Here is a 23,041-nt window from a genome sequence, read left to right as displayed (position 1 = left end):
GGGTGGGATTGTGCTCTGTGAAAATGAGATCTCACAGGAGTTCAGCTCCTAATTTTGAGCAAGCATCCACAGAACATAAACTAAAATTTTTAAGAATTTTGTGTCATGGAAAAATGGGTCTGGGTATTTTCGGAATCAGCAAAAAGCATGACCTGGATGCTGAGGGTGTTCTGAAGTCCCCTTTTCCACAGTACAAGTACCTTAGAACATCTCAGCTATGCTATTGTACAGTTTATTTATGTTTCAGCAGGAAGGTAACATTGCACTTTTCTCTAAATTATTTGGAAATGATTGAAACATTTAAATGAAATTTTCCAAAATAAGTCAGCCCAAGACAGATACTTCATCTGGGAAAGTTCAGTCCAAACAGTTAAAGGTTGGCAAAGTTTTATAAATTACTTAAAACAGTATCTTATAATGGTAGATGTTGGGCAGCCCAGCTGTGTTTGTCACTACCAACTCTGCCCAGACTCCCTAAACTGTCAGAAGGTGTTTGTGTTTCAGAACATTATTTCTCCAGTCTATTTGAATTGGCAGATGTTTGTTTTTTAGCTGCCAGTATTACATTTTGCTTGAGATAAGTGAGGTGCTGAAACTGCAGCTCAGAATGTGCTTGACTTGTAGCAATTTCAATTTATATCACAACTGTGACAAAGCAAGTGCATTCACATTTTTTATTTTCTATTTTAAAGATAGGGAGTTCTGTGCTGGCCAAACCAAGGTCTGCAGCACACACTGACCACATGGAGGCTGGTCTGGGGTGCCTTTGCAGAGTGTTGGCTCTAATGCACACAGTGAGGCCTCAAGCAGGTGCACAGAATTTGAGTACTCACCTGTTGGAAACGTTTGGTCCAAGTATTTAGATTCTGTGTGAATGAACTGACTGGGGAGCATGAAAGACACATCAAATTGTGAGCCATCAGGTTGCTGTTCTCTGTTAGTGGCTGAAGTATTGCTCACATCCTCTGTGCCTCTCACATAAATCCTGCTGATTATATAGGTACTCTTGTTTTTTCTATTCCCTCCTTGCAGATTTCTCATCTCTGTAAGGGTGGCAAAGGGAGCTTTCCCACTCAGTGAGTTATGTGCAGTTCCAGGAGACATTCTCAATGGCTACTTTAGAGGTCTGAACAGGCACAGAGGGTCTTTTGTTCCCCCCAAGAAACCAATGGTGAATTGTTTCACAATTGAATACCAAGCACACAGGCTTAAAGGTAAACCTACTAGCTCCTGGCTAGGAGATAAAAAGAAATCACCTTTCTTTTCATAATCATCAAAGATGGAGAATGAAAATTTCAATTTTTTGAACCAAAATATGTATAGTTTAGATGCATACATATATATAATATAGACACATACTTTGAATGTATGGGTACAAAAATATTTTTTTCAAAGGATTTCAAAATTTCTTTAATTCTGACGCAATGCAGAACATTGTCAAGAAAAAAAGATTTAGATTGTTGTTTCAGGTTAAAAGAAATGCAGAATTATGGCAAATAGAAACATTCTATTTCATGTTGGTTTTTTCATTTAGTTTTATAAAATGGAGCAGAACAGAACATTTAAAAATCAATGGAAAAATTTGCACAAGATGTTCCATCTCATAGAAATCTTGGACTTTTCCTTTCCCACAGAATTCCAGAATCCTGAAAAATTACCAGAAAACCAGCAAAATCATCATTCTTTAATGACACATTTTAATTTTGATGGACATATTCTAACAGAAATACCTGGTTCTGCACATGTAACTAATTATAAACAGGTTGAATTAATCCTACCAGCTGAGTGCTCATATAAAAGACAAGAGAGCACAGTGTGAGGAGTGTTCCTTGTATGGCTCTGAATCTCCTTGGCAATTCCTGTTTCAACACAGCTGGTCACAGTAACGAAGCTTTGGCAGCACCATCTGCTGTGATATACCCAGAGCTGTGGATGTCCTCTTCCAACGTAGATACAGCTGTGGCTGTGTGGCTGAAATGTGAAATATCGAGCAGCTGCATTATCTCTTTAACTTATCACTCACCTGGGATCATGACTAAGCTCCTGAGTGTTCCCTACAGAGCTGTGCCCTTGCAATACTTTTGGTAGGTGTGCTTCTCAGATGGTGATACCTGTGTAGATTAATTGGATCATACAAACTGTTCTTCATATTGCTTTGGAGGCCTGGATAATGATAGTTCTTTCTTGTACTTGTGCTCTATTTTCACGTGAAATGGAATTTCAGTCCTTTCACTCGATGTCAAATACTGCTCATAACAGAAGTAATACCCCATGATCTAGGATATGGTGTAGGTCTTGCTATGGTTGAAGGTACACTTGTTTATTTGGACACCTCCTTTAAAAATGGTGTTGCTGCATAAATTTTTCCATCTTTCCAATTTTTTTGTATTTATTTTTTCAAGGGATTGTGATAATCTGTGTTTTTCGAATGCTTAGAAAGCCATGGTTAATAATATTGTCTTTATTTAAAATTAGGTAAAAATTTCTGTTAAAAGACACAGTTTTCTTCTGTTTGCCAAATATTTGTTTGATCTGAAATCCCACCTACCTGTATCAAGCTAAATTTCCTGGGAAAGTCTGTGAAAAATGCTTTGGCATGGGAAGATAAAATAGTATTTTCTGAATTAAAATATTCTGGTAGCTACAGTGGCCTAAAGCAGCATGTAGATAAGGAGTGCAGGTACCTTATCTCTTCACTGTTATGAATGCTCTAATTAATCCATTTGAAATCTGGGCAGTGTTGTGAAAAATTCTTAGTGTTCTGTCTACCCTGAGCATGTATTTATATGCCACTGGACTGAATGCATTTTACTCTGTAAAACAACTAAATCTGCTCTTTACAAGGAAGAGGTAGAAGGAAGTTTCCTGAAAAAAAAAAAAAAAGAGGAAGTAAAACTCTGCATTCTCTTAATTTAAGTTGGGAATTCCCATGTCCAAATTTTCTCTCAGTATTAGTGAGATCCCAACATAGGATGCTGTGCTGCTTGAAAAGTTTCTATCAGATGTTAAACTCTGTTGGGTTGGTTGTGAAGACCTCATCAGGCTACTTGGAGGAGTGATGGTGTTAACTGGGGCATCAATTTACTCCTCTTTTGTCTTTTTTCCTAACAAATATTTCCTTTGACATCATTACTTACAAAAGGAAGTGTCAAAAAGAAAAACAAAAACAAAAAAAAACAGTGCAAACAATGCTAACACAGCTACATGCCTGGAAGGCCCTCACCCTTCAGTAAGACAGATCTTTTTTCTCTTCTTCCTTCACCATCCTCTCATTCAGCCTTGCCTGGTGCAACTCACAGAGTGAGTGGGACTTCTTCTCCCATCACACACCTGGGCACATGCAGGAATTCTCCCTGCCATGCTCCTTCTTCCCATGCCTGGTTGTCCTCAGCCATGGCAGGGGCCCAGGGTTTTCCTGCTGTGGCGTTTCAATATTGCGGCAAGACAAACAAAATCTAGTCCTGGCATTAAGAAATCTTGTGCCACTTGACACAGAGACCCCTGACCATCTCTTTCTATTTTGAAAACTAGTGGAAACAGCAATATCTGAGGAGAGTGCAACAGGTGTCCCTGAAACTCAGAAGTATTTCCATTTAATTACACAGCCAGGGACTGTGGGGCTCATAAAGTTTCTGTATTTGCACCTTTGTTTGCTCTTACACTAGCTTAGAAATGCTGCAGCTGCAGAAAGGTTTAAGAAAATCTTTTCACCTTATAAAAACTGGAAATATCAAACCCTGGCGGGGTATCTAAAAGGTGGAGTTCTGGTGTAAGAATTTGCTTAACTGGCATATTTAAAAGTGAAAGTAATAAACAACCTGGAACCTCATTTTTGTATATCCTGTCATGTTTTCAGGTGTACTGAAATGAGAGCTGAGTGAATTCTGCTAAAAGGACATTAAACATTCATTCAAAGGCTTCAGATGGCTGTGGTAAGATTTTACGGGCTTTGCTAAAACATACAAATAAAAAGTTAGTTGACAGGGAAATAGCAACATTTAAATAAATATTCTGAGGGTTTCTGTAGAGCACACCTGAAGGCATATTCAGTTGGGTTTACACCAGTTGCCAGCAGTAATATTTATATTTGTTCCAGGAAATGCAGGCCATTTTGTGAACTACTGATTTAGACATTGTATCCACCAGAGGTGGATATTCTGACCTGATGTGATCAAAGAATCTCCAGGTGAAACCATGACACAAGCAAGAGATATTTATGGAAAGCCAAATGCCAACTCCCTGCAAAACTGTGCAGCCCCAGTCTATTCACAGCACTAGTGAGAGAGAGCTCTGAGCTCATGAATAGATAGCTAACATCTCTAAGTTATAGATAAACATATGGGTTCAGGTCCTGAATGAAAAAATTGGGAGCTAGCCTGGTTAAAAATGTATTATTTTTGGATCTCCTTTGGATATACTAGGCAGTCACAAGTAAGGAAATTTTATTTAACTACCGAGTATCAGAGTTTTTTTGTCAAAAATACATTGTGTGCTAATTTTTCCCTAACGATATTTAAAAACAATATTCCAATATTTCCTTCTCTATCACACAAATTTCTGCTTAGAAACTTTTTTCTACTCACCTGGTTTCTTTTAGATTATCCAACTCCCTGCAACCACTGAAGAAGTAGTAAAGTGCTTCCTAGAACCTTGTGTTATTTTCCTTCAACTCACTGCATGCTTTTCAGCACAAGTTGGAAGGAACTTAAATGGCTAAAAAGTCATCACTGAAGAGACCCTAAATATGTTGGATCTCTGCAATGGTTCTGAGTGAGGCATATGAATCTCAGTTTATAATTCTTAAATGAGACCACAGCTGAAACTCTGCTACATTTACCTTCAAAATATTCTTCAAGAACGATTTCAGGAAGGAACCAAAGATATGATGTTTCCTTGTAAATAGTAGTTTGATTACACTAGTAAGATAAGTACTCAGGGAATTCTTAGGAATATTTCAAAAATAAATATGTCTGTACTGTCATGCCTTTAGAAATATATTGCATGTCTTACAGGGTTATTTTTCAAAACAAGTTTCTAATGTTTTGCTTTTTTAATTCAGTACAGACGTACACAGTACTGGTACTAGTCATTTTAGGAATCTTTTATGCCTTTTCATGGCTCTTGACTGTAGATGAAAGAATTCTGTCTCTTTGAAGGTTGTACAAGTCATAAAAGTACAACTATAATGTAATTAAATCTGTTCTTGAATAGCACTAAATGGATTTCTCTGTCCGTGTGTATGTATCCATGCTCACTTGAAATATGTCTAATGCATATATTTTGCAGAGACAGAATGAAATTTGGGTACAAAATGTACCTCTGTTCAGTAAATTTAAAGCAGTGACTTCATCTTCGAAAAGGTTATGGAGATTTACAGATGTGGAAGTAGAAACGTGTCATTGTTTCAAGAGAATGGCAAGAATTTGAGAGGAATTTTAAACTATGAGATGTTCATTCAATAGCATTCAAAATGAAACAGAGATCAATTTTATAAATTTATGCTGCATTTTTGCCATCAAGGGCAATATGATTGTCCAATTCAGTTTTATTTTACCAAAAATTCCTGGCAGATTTCCCTTTCAGAGTCTCATCAGCTACAATGCTAAAGATGCTGGGATCATACATTTATTAATAATACATTTTTTTTAAAACACATGAGCATAAGCTGGATTTCATAAGCTTGTTTTTCTCACTATTTTTCTTGTACTAATAACAGATCTGAAACATCTACTTTAGGTTAAAGAAATGGCAAATCTGAAATAACAAGAGGATATTTTGTGTGTGTGCATATTTGCATGTGTCTGTGTCTTGAAAAGAGCTTCTTGGATGGCAAAAGCTTGCTAATAAATGTTATCTACTTTTCCCAATTTTCTTTTTCCTCTTCAATTTCACCTGGCTCTGAGAGGGCTGCAGCTCTTTGCAGAGCGCACACAAATCACACTTTTGATTTCTTTTTTTTTCCTAAACAAAGAGTGTCACTTTGATTACCCAGCCCAGGTCTGTGTGCTCATCCAACCAAAATAACATCTCCTAGGGGCATTAATTTCATTTCTTTTTCATATTAGCTGGATCAGCCATAGGGAAAGTGGAAGGAATAATCTTATATCTAAGGTTTTTATTTGCCTCTTTCTGATCTTTCAAATCGGTGGGGATAAAATGGATGGCACAACTTTCATCAGCAGCTCTCCCTTACTTGGCTTCATCTTTATTTTGTCTGGCATGAAGCAGTGAAGCCTGTGTGAGTTATTACTGTCTCATGTCTCAGTACACAATTAATTTTTTTTCCCATCCCAAACTGCCAGGGCCCGGCTTTCATCCAATCTTTACAAAAAGGCTACTGTGTGAGGGGGTGGTTTTCATTCTTTTTCCGATCATGAAGGCAGTAGTGTAGAATTCTCTTATTTTAAGATCTCTCCTTCTGAAGAAAAGAAAAAAAAATCTTGAATTAGTAAGTTCTAAAGTCACACTGTCCTGTAGGTAGGGCTGACATCTTTAGAAGGGTCAGTATATTACACAGCTTTTTCCTAACTGAATGTTATCATAGGTGTTAATTTCCCATCTTGCATATTCTTCTTTGCTTGGCTTATAAAAGGTCAGTTCATGCACATAATTGCCTCTTGGAATCTTTATATTAAATTGCAGGGTTTGACATCTAATTAGCTCTTATTAACTGCTCTTGAAGTTCCTATTTTTAAAAATCTGAGCCTTTGATATACTGACCCTTAGCTTTATAAAACTATCTATAAATAATTTACCTGCAGATTTCTTTTGTCATCACAGGAAAATATCTGGTTTTACTTTGAAAACTCTCAACTGATACTCTGTATTTTGGGTCCCTGTAGGATGCCAGTGCTCTGGAGTCAACATAAGAAACTACACTTATTCAAATAATGTAGTTCAAGACCTCATTCAAATTTGGGCTTTTATAATGGAGGCTTCACAGTATAAACCCTTTTAAAAAGAACACTAAAAAAAGTATATTTTGCACAGATTGTACCATAATTCCAGTATGCAGATCGTGAATGATGTAGATTATCCCCTTGGCCTGTGAACAGGTCTTTTATTTTGTATTCCTTCTATTTCCATGTGTTTATTATTCCTATGGAAACAAACCAATTCACTGCTTAAACCTCCTTTCTAGCTGATATTTCTCACAAAGGTATAAGAACACTGTGGCAGCATATTGGGAGAAACAAGAAGATGGAAAGTGAAGAGCATGGAATACACGAAATTGATTAGAAATGTAACAAAATCCCCTCCAAACTTGCTGAAATCATGTCAGTTATGATAACCGGTTGGCAGGACTTGGTCCTGTGCTTAAAGATGTAATATCAGGAATAGTCATCCAATTCTATGTAATAAATTATATGTGTCTATGCCTTCACCAGTAAATTTCCATAGCTGCTTGAATCATCTGGTTATGCTTAAGTTGTCACATCTTTGGCCAAGTTAATTAATTAGATTTCCATTAAGCTTCTTGCTGCATACTAAATACTTGCCTGCCTATCCATGGATGATATCTGAACGCATCTTTGAGATACAGACTCTTGCAGTGGCACAGACTGGATATGAATGTAGGAAGAGAATAAAACTGTAAATCATGTCCAGATGTATTAGAAAAAGTTGGAGATACAGAAAGCCCTTCTGAAAACTAGTTTCAATCTTCTGTATTCCTATACTCTTAACAATGCCTAAGAGACACAGTTCATCCTCCATTCCCCTCTAGTGCTCCTCAAACAACTACTACTAACCCTTCTTCTGTGCCATCCTAGAACATGTTGGAACAGTCCTGAATTTTCCCTTTCACTTCTGAGAAGTTTTAAGCCTCTACACATTGCTTCATGAATGGAAAAACAGTTAAAAATACTGACTTGCACTGACACAAAAAGGGCTTAAAGAACACAGAATTCCCCAATTTATGAAATTTTACCTCAATGATGGGAGGTGAAGATTCAAGGATTTCAGGCAGAGTGTAATGACCAGGTTGCCTCAAGCAGCGCCCTTATCATGAGCAGCAGATTAGACAAGGTGACCTTCTGAGATCCCCTCCAGCCTAAACTGTCCTCTGGTTCTGTGAGCCTTCTGGACTCCAGCTCCAGAGGATGACTGACAATTATGAAGCCAAATCTTCCTCTAACCAGAAAAAGCCTATGTCTTCAAGAAAACAACACATTTACAATGCAACCTATCTTCCTGATGATCATCTGCTTAAGGAGCTTACTGTTCTGAGTACTGGGCTTTGTAGTTCTCATTCCTAAAAGGCCGCTCTGCCAACCACAGTTTAGAGTGTGCAGTTACAAGTTTCATTAGGTGGTGAAACAGCTGTACATCACCAACCCTTCTGTTTGGTTACATTTCTGCTTCAGATGAGGGAGTGGTGTAGTTTGCTAAAGCCTGTTAAATCATACAACTCTTAAGCATTCCAGCATTTTTTTTCTTGGGCATGTAGTTTTTGTTTTCCAGAAATGCACATATTGCACAAATGCTAGTGCTGACCTGTTCATTGCCACATTTCTAGTTTCCATTTCTATTAAATATATCTAATTATTTATAAAATAAATAAAGACAGGAAAGTAAAGAACTACCTTAGATTAGGAATTGAACAAAATTTAAATAAATAAAACAAGGAATGTTATCATATGGTGCTGCTTGAAGATTGCAATAGAATGTTTCAGCAGAGCAGAATATATCTGTCTGTTGACAATTAAGTATAATAATTGATGTAATTTCAGAGAAATTAGGTAGAAATATTTACCAATTTGTGTTAACAGGTCATAATTAGAGGGTTCTGTGAAAAGCTCCATGAAGAAGCAATCATGTTTAAAATAACACAAATCAGTATATTGACAGAAACAGAATCACAATCAAGGTTGGCAGTGCTTTTTCTGCTTTTCTTATACGATGTGTATATAACATAGGACATAAACAGATCTCTGGTATAGTAAAAATTTCTAGCAGATCTATTGCTGCACAGCTGGCCTCCACATGCATCCTGATCTGCAGTTCACAAGTCACCATATTTGATCATCACCTCAAGGTCAATATGAAAATCTTGCGTTGTTTTGATCTGCAGATTTTTAAGGACTTCCTGACATGCAGCAAATGCGACAGAGATGTCATTCATGAAGACGATACTGTTACCTGCCTAGAGGTAGAGCAGCTGCTCTAACAGCATAGTCTCTTTGTTTTTCAGCTGATGTTAAGGAAAGGTCAGGCTAGAGGCTGCAGAACGACATGTCAACTTGCAGCATGTGATAGTGCTCAAGGTGCTTCCTTTTCATGCAATTTGAAATGCAGTAACTTGTAAATTTGCTGGTGTTTTGTCCCTCACTACTAGCTCTTTGCCGTGATTGGTTAGTAATGATTTGACTGAGTGAAACAGCTGTGTTAATCTGAAAACAGAAGAGGAATAAACATAGAGAAGTTGTTTAAATATTACCTAAACAAATAGATAAGTTGGCATTGCCTGTGTTTTTGCTATCTTGCTGACAGACTCAGAAACAACCATTCAAAAAAACCAGGCAGCTTGAAAAGGATTTTTCGGTGTAAATATTCTGAGATATTTATGTAATCCTCTACCAAGCTTGTGAGAAGTACAAACCACCTTGGCAGTATTTCTAACATGGTAGTAATATAATTAATGTACTTAGTGTATCACCTAGTACATTAGGAACAGAATTTTGTTTTCTTTCATCCTTTAGTGCTGGTAGTTAGATTTCTACAGTAAAATGTCACATATGAAGGCTCAAGACTTCTCAGCAGCAAAACCAAAATTGATTTCTTTCCCCAAGAGGTAAGATAGGGCCTGTGGTGAAAGAAATGGTAGAGATACAACAGACTGGGCAAAAATTCATTCTTGCTGCCTGCAGCAGATGGAGATGTTGATGAGCACTGGTGGCTGCTGGTGGCAGAGAGGGCCTGCCCCAGTTCCTAGAAACAGCTGCTGCCCCATCACGGCTGTTGCTCTCATCACAGTAGCAGCATCTGGGTTAGATTTTTGGAGCTTGGGCTGTGCAAAATAAGTGACTTGGTATCCCTGGCAATGTGCTGTCATAGCTCTGAGAGTGAGCTGAGGTGACTTTCATAACCAGAGTAATCAAATGTTATGTTGTTAGCCCATGAATGCAGACTGGTATTTCAGGAATAAAGTAGTTGGTGTTACAGATTCCCCACTGAGAAAATGTGTCCCATCTCAAAATGTGTTCCTTTCCTTCATTCTTTTTTTCCCCTTCCACAGCAACATCAGCATGGTAGAAACAAAAATCCCTACACAAGGGAGAACACTTTTGATATTGTAGAAACTTTATTATAGGAGGCAAATCTACAACAGGACCCAAATGATGCCATGAAGATTTTTTGCCTTTTCTTTTATACCCCTGTTACACCTTTTTTTACAACATCTGTATTCTTTAGTGCTTTTTGCCTGCATTCTTAAACTTGTTTGTTCAGCTGAGAGACTAAACATTTTAGAAGCTTCATAGTTAGGGATCAGTGTGCCCCAGACCCCAAGGTCCTCTCCAGAACACATTCTGTAAACCAAGATAGAACCATCCAGGGGAAGGTTCCTTGGGGAGGGGGGCTCACTTGAGCCTCTCATTGGGGAATTTTTGATAGATATGCTAATTAGTAAAACCTATAATGTTATACCTGATCTTTTGGGGGTGCATTGCAGTGTATTCCACCTGGATGTGGTGCACCTAAGGATCCTTAAAATAAATATCAAGGTAAAATCCCTTTTTCCCTTCTAACCATGTTTGACTCTTGATTTTAAGACCAGGAAAAGGCATCACAATCAGCTTCAATATTTACTTAAACAAATTTTAAAACAAGACGTGACTTTTTAAGTGAGGGTAATTGACAATCAGACCAGATTTCCAAGGGATATTGTAAATTTGTCACCTGGCATCTTTAAAAGAAGATTTTCTGTCTTTCTAAAATAAGCACTCTATTTTAACCACCAAGCTATTGAGTTCTGTTATATTGTAGGGGAAAATAATTATCTTTAATGTGGAAGCAACAAGCAAAAATATTCTGATTTTTGCTGGACAGTTCAGACAAGTGATTTCTTGTGAGTGACATGATTAGAGCACTCCTTTCTAGGACTACTAACATTCTATAGAAAATGCTTGTAGCTGACCTACCATGGACTGCAGGGCACTAGTGGCCACAGAGGTCCTCAGTCAGTCCTTTACACCTCTGGGCAACATTGCATGATGGCTTATGCAGTAAACCTGAGGTGCTTCTCAAGATGTTGCAGAAGACACAGTCCTCCAGTGCACTGCAAATGGCAGGAGAAATCTTCATTTCTTCTGGGTTCATCACACAAGTTCCTTGCTGTTCTAAAGTAGTATCTCCTAACATGCAAGACATCCTTCATAAAGACCCTCTCCAGGCAGAAAAAGTCAATTTATTTCTGCTGTTTATTCTGCTGTTACTATTATTATGCTGTTCCATGGTTGGAATATACTGCCAACACAAAATTTTTGGCTCTTGCCTTTTTCTGGGAAAAGATGGAGTAATACTACAGTTAGTTTGCTAGGTAAACCAGAATTTTCTCTTTGCACCAATTATAGCTACACGTCTTCTGCACCATTCAAAGCTGCTATCATAATGCAAACTGGACTTCTTCCTTCAGCTGTTTGGGCTTCATTTTTTCATGGTTTTGTAATAATAATTTCAGGGCCAGGGACAGACAAACTACTGAGGTTGCTGATCAGGCATTTACAGATTATTTCTTGCATCCTCACTTAACAGGCACAAAAGAGTAGTTTCTTGTCACTTCCTTTACTAGTCTGTACTGCAGACAAGGAGCTCAGATGGGTAATCTCTATGACAGGTGATGGTGGCCATTTGAGAAAATAGGTTCTAGGCCTAGCAGCCCTGAAAGCAGAGCATCCTAGCCTTGTGTGAAACCATGGATTCATCAGAATTCAACAATTTACAGTTATTTGATTTTATACAGTCAGTCAAATGATGGAAAAATTTTATTTCTAGCCCAATAGATTCTTGGGGATTTTAAATTAGAGTAGGAAAAAAGCCTGCTGGCCCTAATGGATTATTACTCAAAAAAGAATCATTGTTGGATCTACACATACTCTTTCAAAGACACCCTAAACTTTTGATGCAATATATGTCACTGAAACAATTTTCCTTTCTGGCCAGGGATAGTTGGTTCTAACTGGAGACCTCCAAATTCACCTCATTGGCTAACTATTTTTATTATTAGCAAATGCCTTTTCTTAAAGGGAAAGAAACCTCAAACTTTTCATAATTCTAGTTTTTCTAATGCCTAATTTTTTCTCTGAGAATGAGCTGGAATGTATTTGGTTTTTTTCCTAGGAATACAGATAAAGTATTTCCAAGTATCTGATTTAAAGTCACCAAATCACCTTTTTTTTAAAAATAATAATAACTTTTGTTTCCATTTCATATGCAAATAAACAAAATCCATTTAAAAATGTGGGACAAATAGTCAGTTGGAGGATAGGAAAAGATTTATCTGCCTGACTCCATTTAGCAGCAGAAAGAGTTTAATACTTAACTGCATTTTTGTGAGGCATTTGTTATTCTAGCAATTAAACACTTACAATAAGCACTATATATGTCTTCACTGAATCTTAATTTAATCCTCACCATTTGATGACACGTCAGACCTCATCAGTTTTGCACCCTTTTTTCCCCTGGAATGAGTTTTCATTTACCTATTTCAATCCAATTACTCTTGCTCTCCCATTTCATTAGGCCTTGTAAATGTGATCCCACAATACTGCTGTTAACGACTGCTAGCAAGACCTCATAAATATATTTTATAATTGATGGATGTTACATAACAAATTAATGCCTTAAAAATCATGCTGAAAGGCATTAGAGCAGCATTAGTCCTGTTGGAGGAAAAAGTGAAAACCTCCCTCTCCACGTCTGGAAATAAATTCAGTTCAACAGTGTTTTCGCTTGTTGTTAAAAGTTCTGTGTTTGCCTGTTGTGCTTGATAAGTTATTAGAGATGACAGATGGCATTTGACTGAAATTTACAGTCAATTGCATATTCTGAACTCATGCAGAAATTCAGAGTTGTGCTGAAGCAGACTGAAAGTTAGCCTAAAAACCACCAGAAAATATAAAATTCAGATATTGTATGTAATGTTACAAATTTGCTCACTGAAACCCAGCAGAAGTCAAAATGTGTGATGATGAGCACACGTGCTAATATTTGGAAAGCCCAGGTGGAACAGGAATACAGCTGCCTCAAGAATGATTACGGTTCAGCTGCACACTCAGTTGTTATAGATATGCCACAGGAGGATGGCTTCTGCCAGATTAGTGGCTATGTATTTTCACATTTGACTAAGTGGATTTGCAGCAACCAGTTGGCTTGAAAACAGCTCAGGGAGAAGATTAATATAAATATGTAGAATCATAGAACAGTTTGGGTTGGGACCTTAAAGATCATCTCACTCCAACCCCCCTGCCATGGGTAGGAATGTCACGCACTAGATTAGATTGCTCAAAGCCCATCCAATATGACCTTGAAGAATTCCAAGTATCCACAACTTCTCTGGGAAACCTGTTCTAGTGCCTCACTACCCTCTGTGTACAGAATTTCTTCTTAACATCTAATCTAAAGCCCTCTTCTTTCAGTTTAAAACCATTCTGTCTTGTCCTATCACTACTTGCCCATGTCAAAAGTCTCTCCTTCTTTTTTTTTATAAGCTCCCTTTAAGTACTGAAAGGCCACAACGAGGTCTCTCCAGAAAAGCACAACATGTAGAGTAAGCTACTCCATGGGGTGAAAGAAATGACTTATATATAACATGTTTAATTATAAATGTAATGTTTAATTAACTGTATAATCTTGGAAAAATCCTCAGCCATGCTTTCTATACCTACAGTAAAGCTGTAAATTTAGTTCCTGACATGAGTGAGCCTGGGCATGAAGGGCTGGAAGGGATCTTTGAGGGCCATCTAGTCCATCCTCCTACTCAGAGCGGGGCTAATTTAAAAATTAGATCAGGTTGATCAGGGTGGCTTGAACACATCCAAGAATAGAGATTCCACAACCCATTCCAGTGCTTTATCACTTGCATTACAAATTTTTGGTTTCCTTATGTCTCGCGAGAATTTTCCTTCCTGGCAATTGTGGCAATAGCTTCTTATTGTGTTGAAGTATGTGTACGAAAATAGCCTGAAGATTTTCTCTATGAGCCCTCTTTAGATAGCTAAAAACTTGAAACTGCCTCACATGGCAACATTCTCTTCTCCAGGCTTAACAGTATTTCTTTATTCATCAGCTTTTCCTAATGCATAATATCCTCTAACCCCCTCACCATCATAGCAGACCTACTCTGGATTCTTCAGCTTGCAGTGCTCTCTCTTGTAGAAGGACCAAACACTGGACATAACACCTCAGCTGTGAGGCACCAGTGTCAGATAGCAGGATGATTTCACAAACCCTGCAGGTTCTGCTCTTTCTAAGGTAGTGCAGTGCACTGGCACCCTGTACTGTTGCAAGACTTCACTGCTGACTCATGTTAAAGCTGACACCCTCCAGAATATCCCAACTGCGTCTGCAAATCTGCTTTTGATCTAGTTGGCCCCAGCCTGTAGTAGCGCATGGGGTTATTTTTTGCCAGACAAAGGACTTGGCATTTCCCTTTGTTGAACCTCTTGAGGTGCATGTGCACGGTTGTCCTGATCATTGATGAATATATCAGAGAGTACTATGAAGATAAACAGAATATGAACACAAGCAGGGCCATATCAGTCCCTGAAGGATGATATTCACAACCAGACTCCAACTGGGCTTGCAACCATTGACTGTGGCTCTCTTTGCCCAAGTGTATGGCCAGTTTTTCAGCCACACTATAATTGCCCCATACAATCCATCTCTCCTCAGTTCCGCTACAAGGACGCTGTCCGAGACAGTACAGAAAGTTTTGCTGGAGTACAGGAGTATTGCTTTCTCCTCACTCACACAGGCAGACATTTCGTAATAGAAAATAGTCAAGTTGGTCAGGTGTAATTTTCTTTGATAATTCTTACTGGTTATTCCCAGTCACTTTGTATTTCATGACTAAAAATAGCCTCCAGAAAAGATGTACCCTTCCAGACACTGAATTTAGGATGAAAAGCATCCTCCTCACTGTTTGGATTTTTTTTTTTTTAATATTGACATGGCATTTGGCTTTTTCCAGTATGCAGAAGCATACTGCAGTTGCTACAAGCTTATCAAATGTCTTTCAATTGCTTAAGCCATTTCCTTTTACATCCTTGGTTACCTCCTAGTATGCCTTGGTGGACTTGTATGTCCAACTTACTTAAGTAGCCCCAGCTATATCTTCCTCTGCTTTGGATAATACCTGTCTCCTGTAAAGTCTTCTGTAATGAGTAGAGATCAGGAGGGTTTGTGAGCAATAAAGACCAAAGCAAGGAAGGTCTTGCTGCCTATGTTTTTTCCCATACCCTTCAGCACAAGATGGCCTGTTCCAGTAAGAAGTGGAAAAATTTGTTGAATCTTGATTTTGCTACCAATATATCTATAGAAGCTTTTCTTGTTCATGTTTCACATTTCATTCCACTCAGCCATAACCTCAGCCAAGTTTTAACCTTCTTAATTCTATCTCTGCTTTCTGTATGCCTCCTTGCTTGCTTGTTCCTGCCTTCATCTCTTGAGCATTTCTTTTTATCAGTTTAATTCAGGTTGCTCAGCCAGCCTTCACCTGGCATGCAGGCACATGTTCATAGCTACTGAGGTCGAGGTGGATTCTTGTCCTTTTAGGATGATGCCCTTGAAAACTGGCCAGCTCTCCATGGCTGCTTTTTCTTCTACAGGATTGTCCCTGCCAGTTCCCTGAACAGTCCAAAACGTAAAGTCCAGGGCTTTTCTCAACTGATTGACATGTTTAACTCTCTCCAGATCTTATACTCTACCATCTCCATCCAGTTCTACCTTAACTGTGAGTACCAGGTCCATAAATATGTGCTCCATGCCTAGTCCAACACCTGTATTAAAAAAAATTTTCTCTGCTCATCTCCAGAAATCTGAATTGTTTCTAGGTGCTGTGAGACAGAGCCTGTAATCATGAGGCTGGTCCAACGCCTTTTCTTGGCCCCTGGCCTACAGCCTCACAATCTGTTCCCAGCCATAGGGAAAAGTATGTGTTCAAGACACTTCTTTGTATAGATGGCAAATGGCCCTTCTTGTCACCTTTGCCTGAATTTCTTCAATAACCTGTGGGTCCCAGACTTCCCTCAGACTGAAAGACAGCATTCTTCATTATACCTTTTATGCACATTTTCTCTGCATTTTGCCAAAAAATCTTAATTTGAAACATCAACTAATGTTTGTCTAAAATAAATTCAGAACACATTCCTCATTTTTATCCATACTCTCTGGCACGCACATGGTTTGGACAGCAGGATATAAGCACAGGGGCTCGGGTCTTGCCTGTCAGAAGCTGCATTGCTCATAGTGCACCAAATTCACCTCTGATAAATCTTCACAGGAGTCAGCAACTACATCACTCAAGGCCTCTGTGACAAGCCTCAGTTGCAGTCAATCCACAGAATTGCTCCAGGTATTCCATCTTTGCAGAAGGTTTGTCTCTGTATATTTCCTTGATTTATTTTCACACTGCACAGAAAATCTCCAATACATCATTTACCATGAAACTGGCGGTTACAAGAGATGAGATTATGAAGAATAATTGCTAGCAGAAGTAAGCTACTTAAAAATCATTAATGTAGCTCAATGAAAATGGTTATTAACCTTCCCTTGAGAACATTGATCTATATTTAAGGTCCATGGTTTTTTTCCTACAAGTTTTCCTTCTTTAATTTCTGTATTCCTTCTCAGCACCAAAGGTGATGCTTGAAGATTTGTCTGGTGGTGTTGCTTCAGGCCTTAGCTGTCAAACAACTTTAAGGGATTATGTGTCCATAACAGGAGCAATACTGTTTCCAAAGGTCTAACAAATCAGAGCAGCTGTCCTCTGCCAGGGAGTCCAGTGTGCTCCTGCACACAGACTGCGAGACCTAACACACCTGCACACCAAGAAAGGGGTGACTTTAAGTCCCTGAGCTGCTCCAATGATATCAAATAGACCATTTACTACTGACTGAACATTTCATGATTGTTTCTGATGAATAATTACTATTAGAACAAGCCAGGGTCTTTCATGGAAATGAGTTTCCTGCCTGTCATATAAATAGAACAGACAGCATAACTTTCTCAACCCCTGATATAAACTAATCTGCTTCTTAATGTTGAAACAAATATTTTTATTCGCTTCTTCCCAAGTAAATGTTATGGATGAGTCAAAAATTCTATTAAACAAAAAGACATTTAACATGCTTTTTGGCAATTTTTATTTATTTTTCTTGCTTTCAACTCCAATTTGCTGTACACACAAACAAACAATCTTTAACTGTTTTAAGATCTATTCCCATGATTTTGGAGCCATCACAAAACATAATTTCATCAAGAATTTAATTGTTATACCTCAATAGCTGAAATTTAGTTAGAATGGACAAAAAAACCCAAAACACCATACTTTGTACTTTTCAGTCTCACTTTCTTCCAGATTTACAAAGCACTCAAATCCTTCCAGCCAATATTCAATTCTGAAAGTAAACACTTATATGGACATGTGAAAGTGGAATTTAAGGTAATAATTTTAAAAACTTGGTTTCTGTTAAATCACTCAGCTTGAGATGTAATACTTGTTGAATAAAGGTCACATTATTAGACTCAAAGATGATAACATATCAAAGTAACCTGAGGAAAAAACTCCTATTATCCTGGATAATCCTACAGAAAATAAAAAATTGTCTTTTTCTGAAAATAATATTTTGCCAGATTTTGGCAGCTTCCAGAATGTTAACTGTTGTAAAGCAATGGAGACTTACCTAATAATGTCTACTACACAATATTTGAATAAAGGCTTTGACAGGATTTATACACATGAATCTGTGCATCTGTGACCCCAACCATAACTAATGCATTTGCCTATCTACACAGTATTGTGGGAATATTGTAGACAGGAAATTAAGAGTATTATAATTTCTGTTAAAAGTCTCTTGGGAATATTTTTTTAAGAGACATTGTGAAGAAGTGCATCTAAAAAGACATCTGTTATAACATCCCACAAGGTCCATGAATCTGTACCGTAGTAAACTGTATCAAGTTATCTCCTTTCGATAGACAATCAGTACACCTGAGAGCCAGCCTTTCCTGACAGGGCCATTTCATCTGATAGAGTATCAAATGGCTTGTTGATTATTCTGACTTCAAAGGCCAGCAGTGCTGATATCTTCAAGGTGGTCTGTAATGCCTGAGTGATGAGGCCACCTGTCAATGTGGCTGCAAAATTAAAGAGAATCTGTTGGGAAATGGAGGGTAAACTTCCTCTCCCTCAGATTAGCCTGATTAGCCTTGAACAATTTAACTTCTACAAATCAGTTTTGTAGCTATGGGAAAATTATTTATCAATGGCTACTTTTTTCTTGGGGCAGGGAGGGGGAAGTTGTTTATGGTGAGTAGTTCTGTAAAATGTGCTCACCTACTTCAGAACCTGTTTTCCATTCATTGAGTTACAAAATAAAGACAATCCCTCTACAGTTCTATCAATACTTGCAGTGGTGATTTTTTTTTTTTTTTGGAATGGTAAAAATAACTATTCCACAGTCTTGTTCTTTTCTCTTGTTTTAATGAAAATGTTCTGTTGAGGATAGCAGAATGTCAAGAACTAAGTAAAACAAAAAGGTTTCCTTTATTAAATGATAAGCTCATGACCAGCAATAATTTCTTAGCTAACAACTACGTTATTTTAATCTTTCTGTTAGGAATAGGAACAACATTTTGCATTTGAGGAGGAAGATAAAAGGAGAGATAGGCTGGCCTTCTCTCTTCTCATTAAAATAGGGAAGAAGAAGGTGTTATGGACCTCTAAGTCATTTATGAAATTGGGGATTATGTATTGCAATGTGGAATGTTTTTCTGCTTTTCTTTGCCTGTAATCGTAAGTAAAGCAGGAAGCTGCAAGTGAATCTCAGTGTGAGTGTGTTAATACAGCTCGCTGATGTTTAGGCTGTCCCACAGCCTGTTCACTGCAGCTCCTCTGCAAGGAACCAGGGGTCATCCCTGTCACAATCAGAAGTGCACCCATGGCTGAAATGGAGACTTCTCCATCACCTGACAAGTACCTCTCTGAGCACTTGTTTGGAGTGCAGAGTCATGTCAGGTCACCCACTGAGGTGGCCTAAATATTGTTTTAATGACAGTGCTAGAAAAGGAGATTATTATGTTGGGCCTTCCAGTGTCTCCTCTTCAATCCACCATATCAGGAAGTTTAGACAGATCTGCTGTTAAGTCATAATAGCCATGGTCACAGGAAAAGAAACACTGTGTAGCCACTCAGGGCAATCTTTGCCCATGTAAATATTTAGCTCCATATATAGGAGCTGGTTTTAACAAGCCATCCATCAGAAATAGAGTCCTCATCTGCCTATGAGATGTTTTGGTCTAAATCATAATCTTTTGCAGGATCTAAATAATTATAAAGGGGGCAGAACAGAAGAACAGTGTTGACACAAAAATAACCACACAAATTGGGCTTTAATACATTGTGTCTGAAATTGTATAGGATTTTTTTTTAAATTTTCTTGTTTAGTTTCTCACATGTGTTATGTGGTGTGATTGCCTCCAGCAGCTTAGAAAAGCTGGTGGAGGTCTGTCTCCCATGGAAGGGACCCCATGCTGGATCAGAGGAAGAGTGCTAGGAGTTCTTCCCTGAGGAGGAAGGAGCAGCAGAGACTATGTATAATGAACTAACCACAACCCCTACTCCATGCCACTGCATGAAGGAGGTAGGGAATTTGGGAGTGAAGTTAAGCATGGGAAGAATGGAGGAAGATGTTTTTAAATTAGTTTTTATTTCTCATTATTGTATTTAGATTGGTAATAAACTAATTTCCCCAAGTCAATTCCTTTTCGCCTGTGACAAGGACTGGTGAATGATCTCTCCTGTTCCTTATCTCAACCCACAAGCCTTTTGTTATATTTTGTCTTCCCTATTGAGCTGAGGAAGGGTGTGAGCTGCTTTGGTGGGATCCTGGCATCCAGCCAGGGTCAACTCTGTATTCCAGTAAATGCTGGGAGATGTGCAAAACTAATAACCTCCAGGTTCAAAAGTAAATTTTCTGTAGATCTTCATGACTGAGCTGGAATTTATCAACCCTGATAAAGTCCTGACAGTAGTGTTTAATTTATCAAATGGCTGAGATTTTTTTTTAGTTAATAACCTTTACTGTGCTATTACTTATACCTGCAGGACCTTTGAAAATTATCAAAAGAATTGCCATTTTAATCTGGAGTGTGTATATATGTTGACATCACTCCTTAGCAGGCTCCTTTGGTTGAGTTGAAAGCAAAGTTTGCGTACTATTGATTTATTTACATGCCTAGTTTTAGAATACACAAAGCAGTGAATATGAAGAACAGCAGGAAAGCATTATTAATATGCACATGTGGCTTTGCAGAAAGACATTTGTGCTTCTTCATTTAGCCCTAATAGGAAAATTGAGTCTCAACTGGGACAGCCACAACCTGCTGTTAGAACAAATGGTTCTCTTGAGACAGCTAGTGAGGCCTGTTTTCTTCTAGATTTTGATATACTTGTTGTCTGAGAAATCTGATAGACATGTTTATGAGATCTCTGTCATGTGTATGCTCCTGTGACTGATAAGCTACGTTGCAAAATGCTCCTCACTTGGGCCACTTACCAGGCCTTGCCCCTCTACCTGAATATAATATTTGCAGGAACTTAATTATTGAAAGAGTATTGTTCTTTTGCCAGGTTTGGCTGAAATCTGGCAGCAGGTGCAGAAGCTACTCTGAGAAGGACAGAGAGAGAGAGAGAGAAATATAGATCTAAATACATGTTCACACAGAGACACAGTGACTCCATAAGACTGACTCCAATGGGAAAGGAGCCTAAAATGACTTGAGAGTTTTCTTTTACAGCACTAATAAACAAATCTAGAGAGAAGGATTGAAACAAACCCAGCAATAATTTGACATAGCTGCTGAAGTAGAAAGTCATAGGAGCAAAAGGAAGAGATATACTCCTTTCTGACTTTTGATACTCACTTTCTTATGAGCAGGTTACCAATGCCCAAAGTAGTTGGCACATGTTAGTATCTATTTTGTTATGGGACAATGTGCCCTGCTAACCATGAAAATTTAATCCCTCCTCAAAGTAATTCTGCTACTTTCTGTCTCAGCCTCAAAGCAATGAGAGAATTGCAGTGTCATTTGTTCACACACGGATGGTATGTTGCTGTTTGTGATTCTTCTGCAAAGTTCATTAATTAGTTCAAGTAACTGTCCCTCAGTAAATGGAACTGTAAAGAAGGTTTTCACAATGTGGCACCTAGCAGGCAAAGCAAGAGTAAGTCCTCTAGCTGGCATCTCTAAGAGACAGACCTTCTGCTCCTCTGGCACACAAATGAGCATAGGCAGAGCCACAAGCGCAAAAGAGTGTGGACAATAAGTTATGGGACACTGATTAATCAGTAACTGCACCAAGACAGCTGATTTTCTACGTCCAGCAGTGGGCAGAGGAAGGCATAGGGTTTCTGCTTAGTACTGTACAGCAGATTTTCCAGAGGAGGTGACCTTCCCACATGAATTAAAGCTACTGGAAATAACTCCCTAGAGACAACCTCAAACCACACACAGCTGGTCCTGCAGCACTTTGTGTATTTGATATTGAACATACTTGATATAGAGTTTAGGTTTGCACTTGTTGCATGGAAAATCAACTTCTTTTGTCTTTTTCAGTAGTCTTGGAATATTATTTTCATTATTGACCTTTTTTCATTTCAGAAAGGCATCAGAAAAAAAGGACTTACAGATAGCATTTTGACTCCTCCTACATACTGTCACTCTCTTTCAGGAATGGCTGCAAACTTTTGGTGCTAAAACAGCATCTGAATTACCTGAATAAAAATAAAGGATAATTTTAATCTATGTTGAATGGCCCAGAGCATGAAAGGATGCATTTCCTAGGTAATGAGAAAATTAATTGTTTTTGTGGGAATGTTGGCCCTACTTTCTGAAGTTCTGTTGTCTTCCAAAATGTAATCTCAAGCTGAAAACCACCTTTAAATGCCACTTATCCTGCATGGAGAAAAGACTGTCTTTTCTTGTTCTTTCTAGTTTTGTCCTTGTGGTTCCAAAAGTATTGTTCATGTGTTTCTATTTTTCTTTCTGATTTTACTAAGAAACATCTAAAAATAACACTCTAAAATCAAAGTTGATTTTGTTATTTGCATAAATAGCGTATTAAGCTTACTATTCTTTATTTGGCTCCCCTTTAATTATTTTTTCATTCTTTAAATTTTGGAGACTACATTGCTTTCTAGCTATTGTTATTTTTAATTCTGATGTCCTACTTCCTTTTACTTTCCAAACAAAATAGTCATAGCATATTTAATCTTTCCTCATATTGAGGTCTCTCTAGTTCCCATGACTTTAATTATTTTTGTTACTTTTTCTTTGGATATAATCTGCATATTAGGTTTAAACTCTAAAAAATCAGTCATTGCCTCACTAACCTCTGCTCAGTTCCAGTCCTCCTTCAGATGCTTTCTCACACTTCATTAGGCCAAATCTGGATGCAAAAACTTCAGAGGAAGATTCTCCAAGCAGAGCTTCTCTTTTTATCATCTTAACCTTCTTTTACTGCAGCTGAGAAACATACTCCATCCTCACGTACCTACTCTTCCACTCACTTCCCTTCTTTATCTCTGCATTCTACTCTTTACTCAGCAATGTACAGGGAGTACTACTATTTTTAGCTCCTGAATACATCATTTAACATTTGCTCACATTGAAGCTCATCAACGATTTCTTCAACCATTCCCTTAATGCATTTAAATATCACAGAGAACAATCTATACCACTTAAAGTATTAGTGTTACTTAAGATTTTGCTTTCATCAGCAAAGTTTGGCAGTGTATAGAAAGATCATTAGGATCAGCTG

The 23,041-nt window shown here is 38.0% G+C and overlaps 3 long non-coding RNA genes across 4 annotated transcripts in view; 2 read left to right on the top strand and 1 right to left on the bottom strand.

The window, feature by feature from the left end:
• The first annotated feature begins 1,977 nt into the window (after positions 1-1,977).
• The window catches only part of LOC138105206 (uncharacterized), a 62,970-nt gene continuing 41,906 nt past the window's right edge, over positions 1,978-23,041 (top strand). The window contains exons 1-2 of one of the 2 annotated variants that reach the window (XR_011148409.1): positions 1,978-2,084; positions 3,857-3,932. This is a non-coding gene — a long non-coding RNA (uncharacterized lncRNA). The remainder of the gene's footprint in view (positions 2,085-3,856; positions 3,933-23,041) is intronic. The other variant, XR_011148416.1, reaches the window with a different exon arrangement.
• On the top strand, positions 15,875-16,936 carry LOC138105208 (uncharacterized). Its single transcript, XR_011148419.1, has 3 exons — positions 15,875-15,952; positions 16,502-16,593; positions 16,852-16,936. It is a non-coding gene; the product is annotated as an uncharacterized lncRNA (long non-coding RNA).
• LOC138105207 (uncharacterized) lies at positions 17,375-22,967 on the bottom strand. Its single transcript, XR_011148418.1, has 3 exons — positions 22,614-22,967; positions 21,909-21,995; positions 17,375-18,357 (listed from the first exon to the last, which is right to left on the bottom strand). It is a non-coding gene; the product is annotated as an uncharacterized lncRNA (long non-coding RNA).

This window comes from Aphelocoma coerulescens, chromosome 2 (genome assembly GCF_041296385.1).
Source record: "Aphelocoma coerulescens isolate FSJ_1873_10779 chromosome 2, UR_Acoe_1.0, whole genome shotgun sequence".
Lineage (NCBI taxonomy): Eukaryota > Metazoa > Chordata > Aves > Passeriformes > Corvidae > Aphelocoma > Aphelocoma coerulescens.
This window is presented reverse-complemented; position numbering and strand designations above follow the sequence as displayed.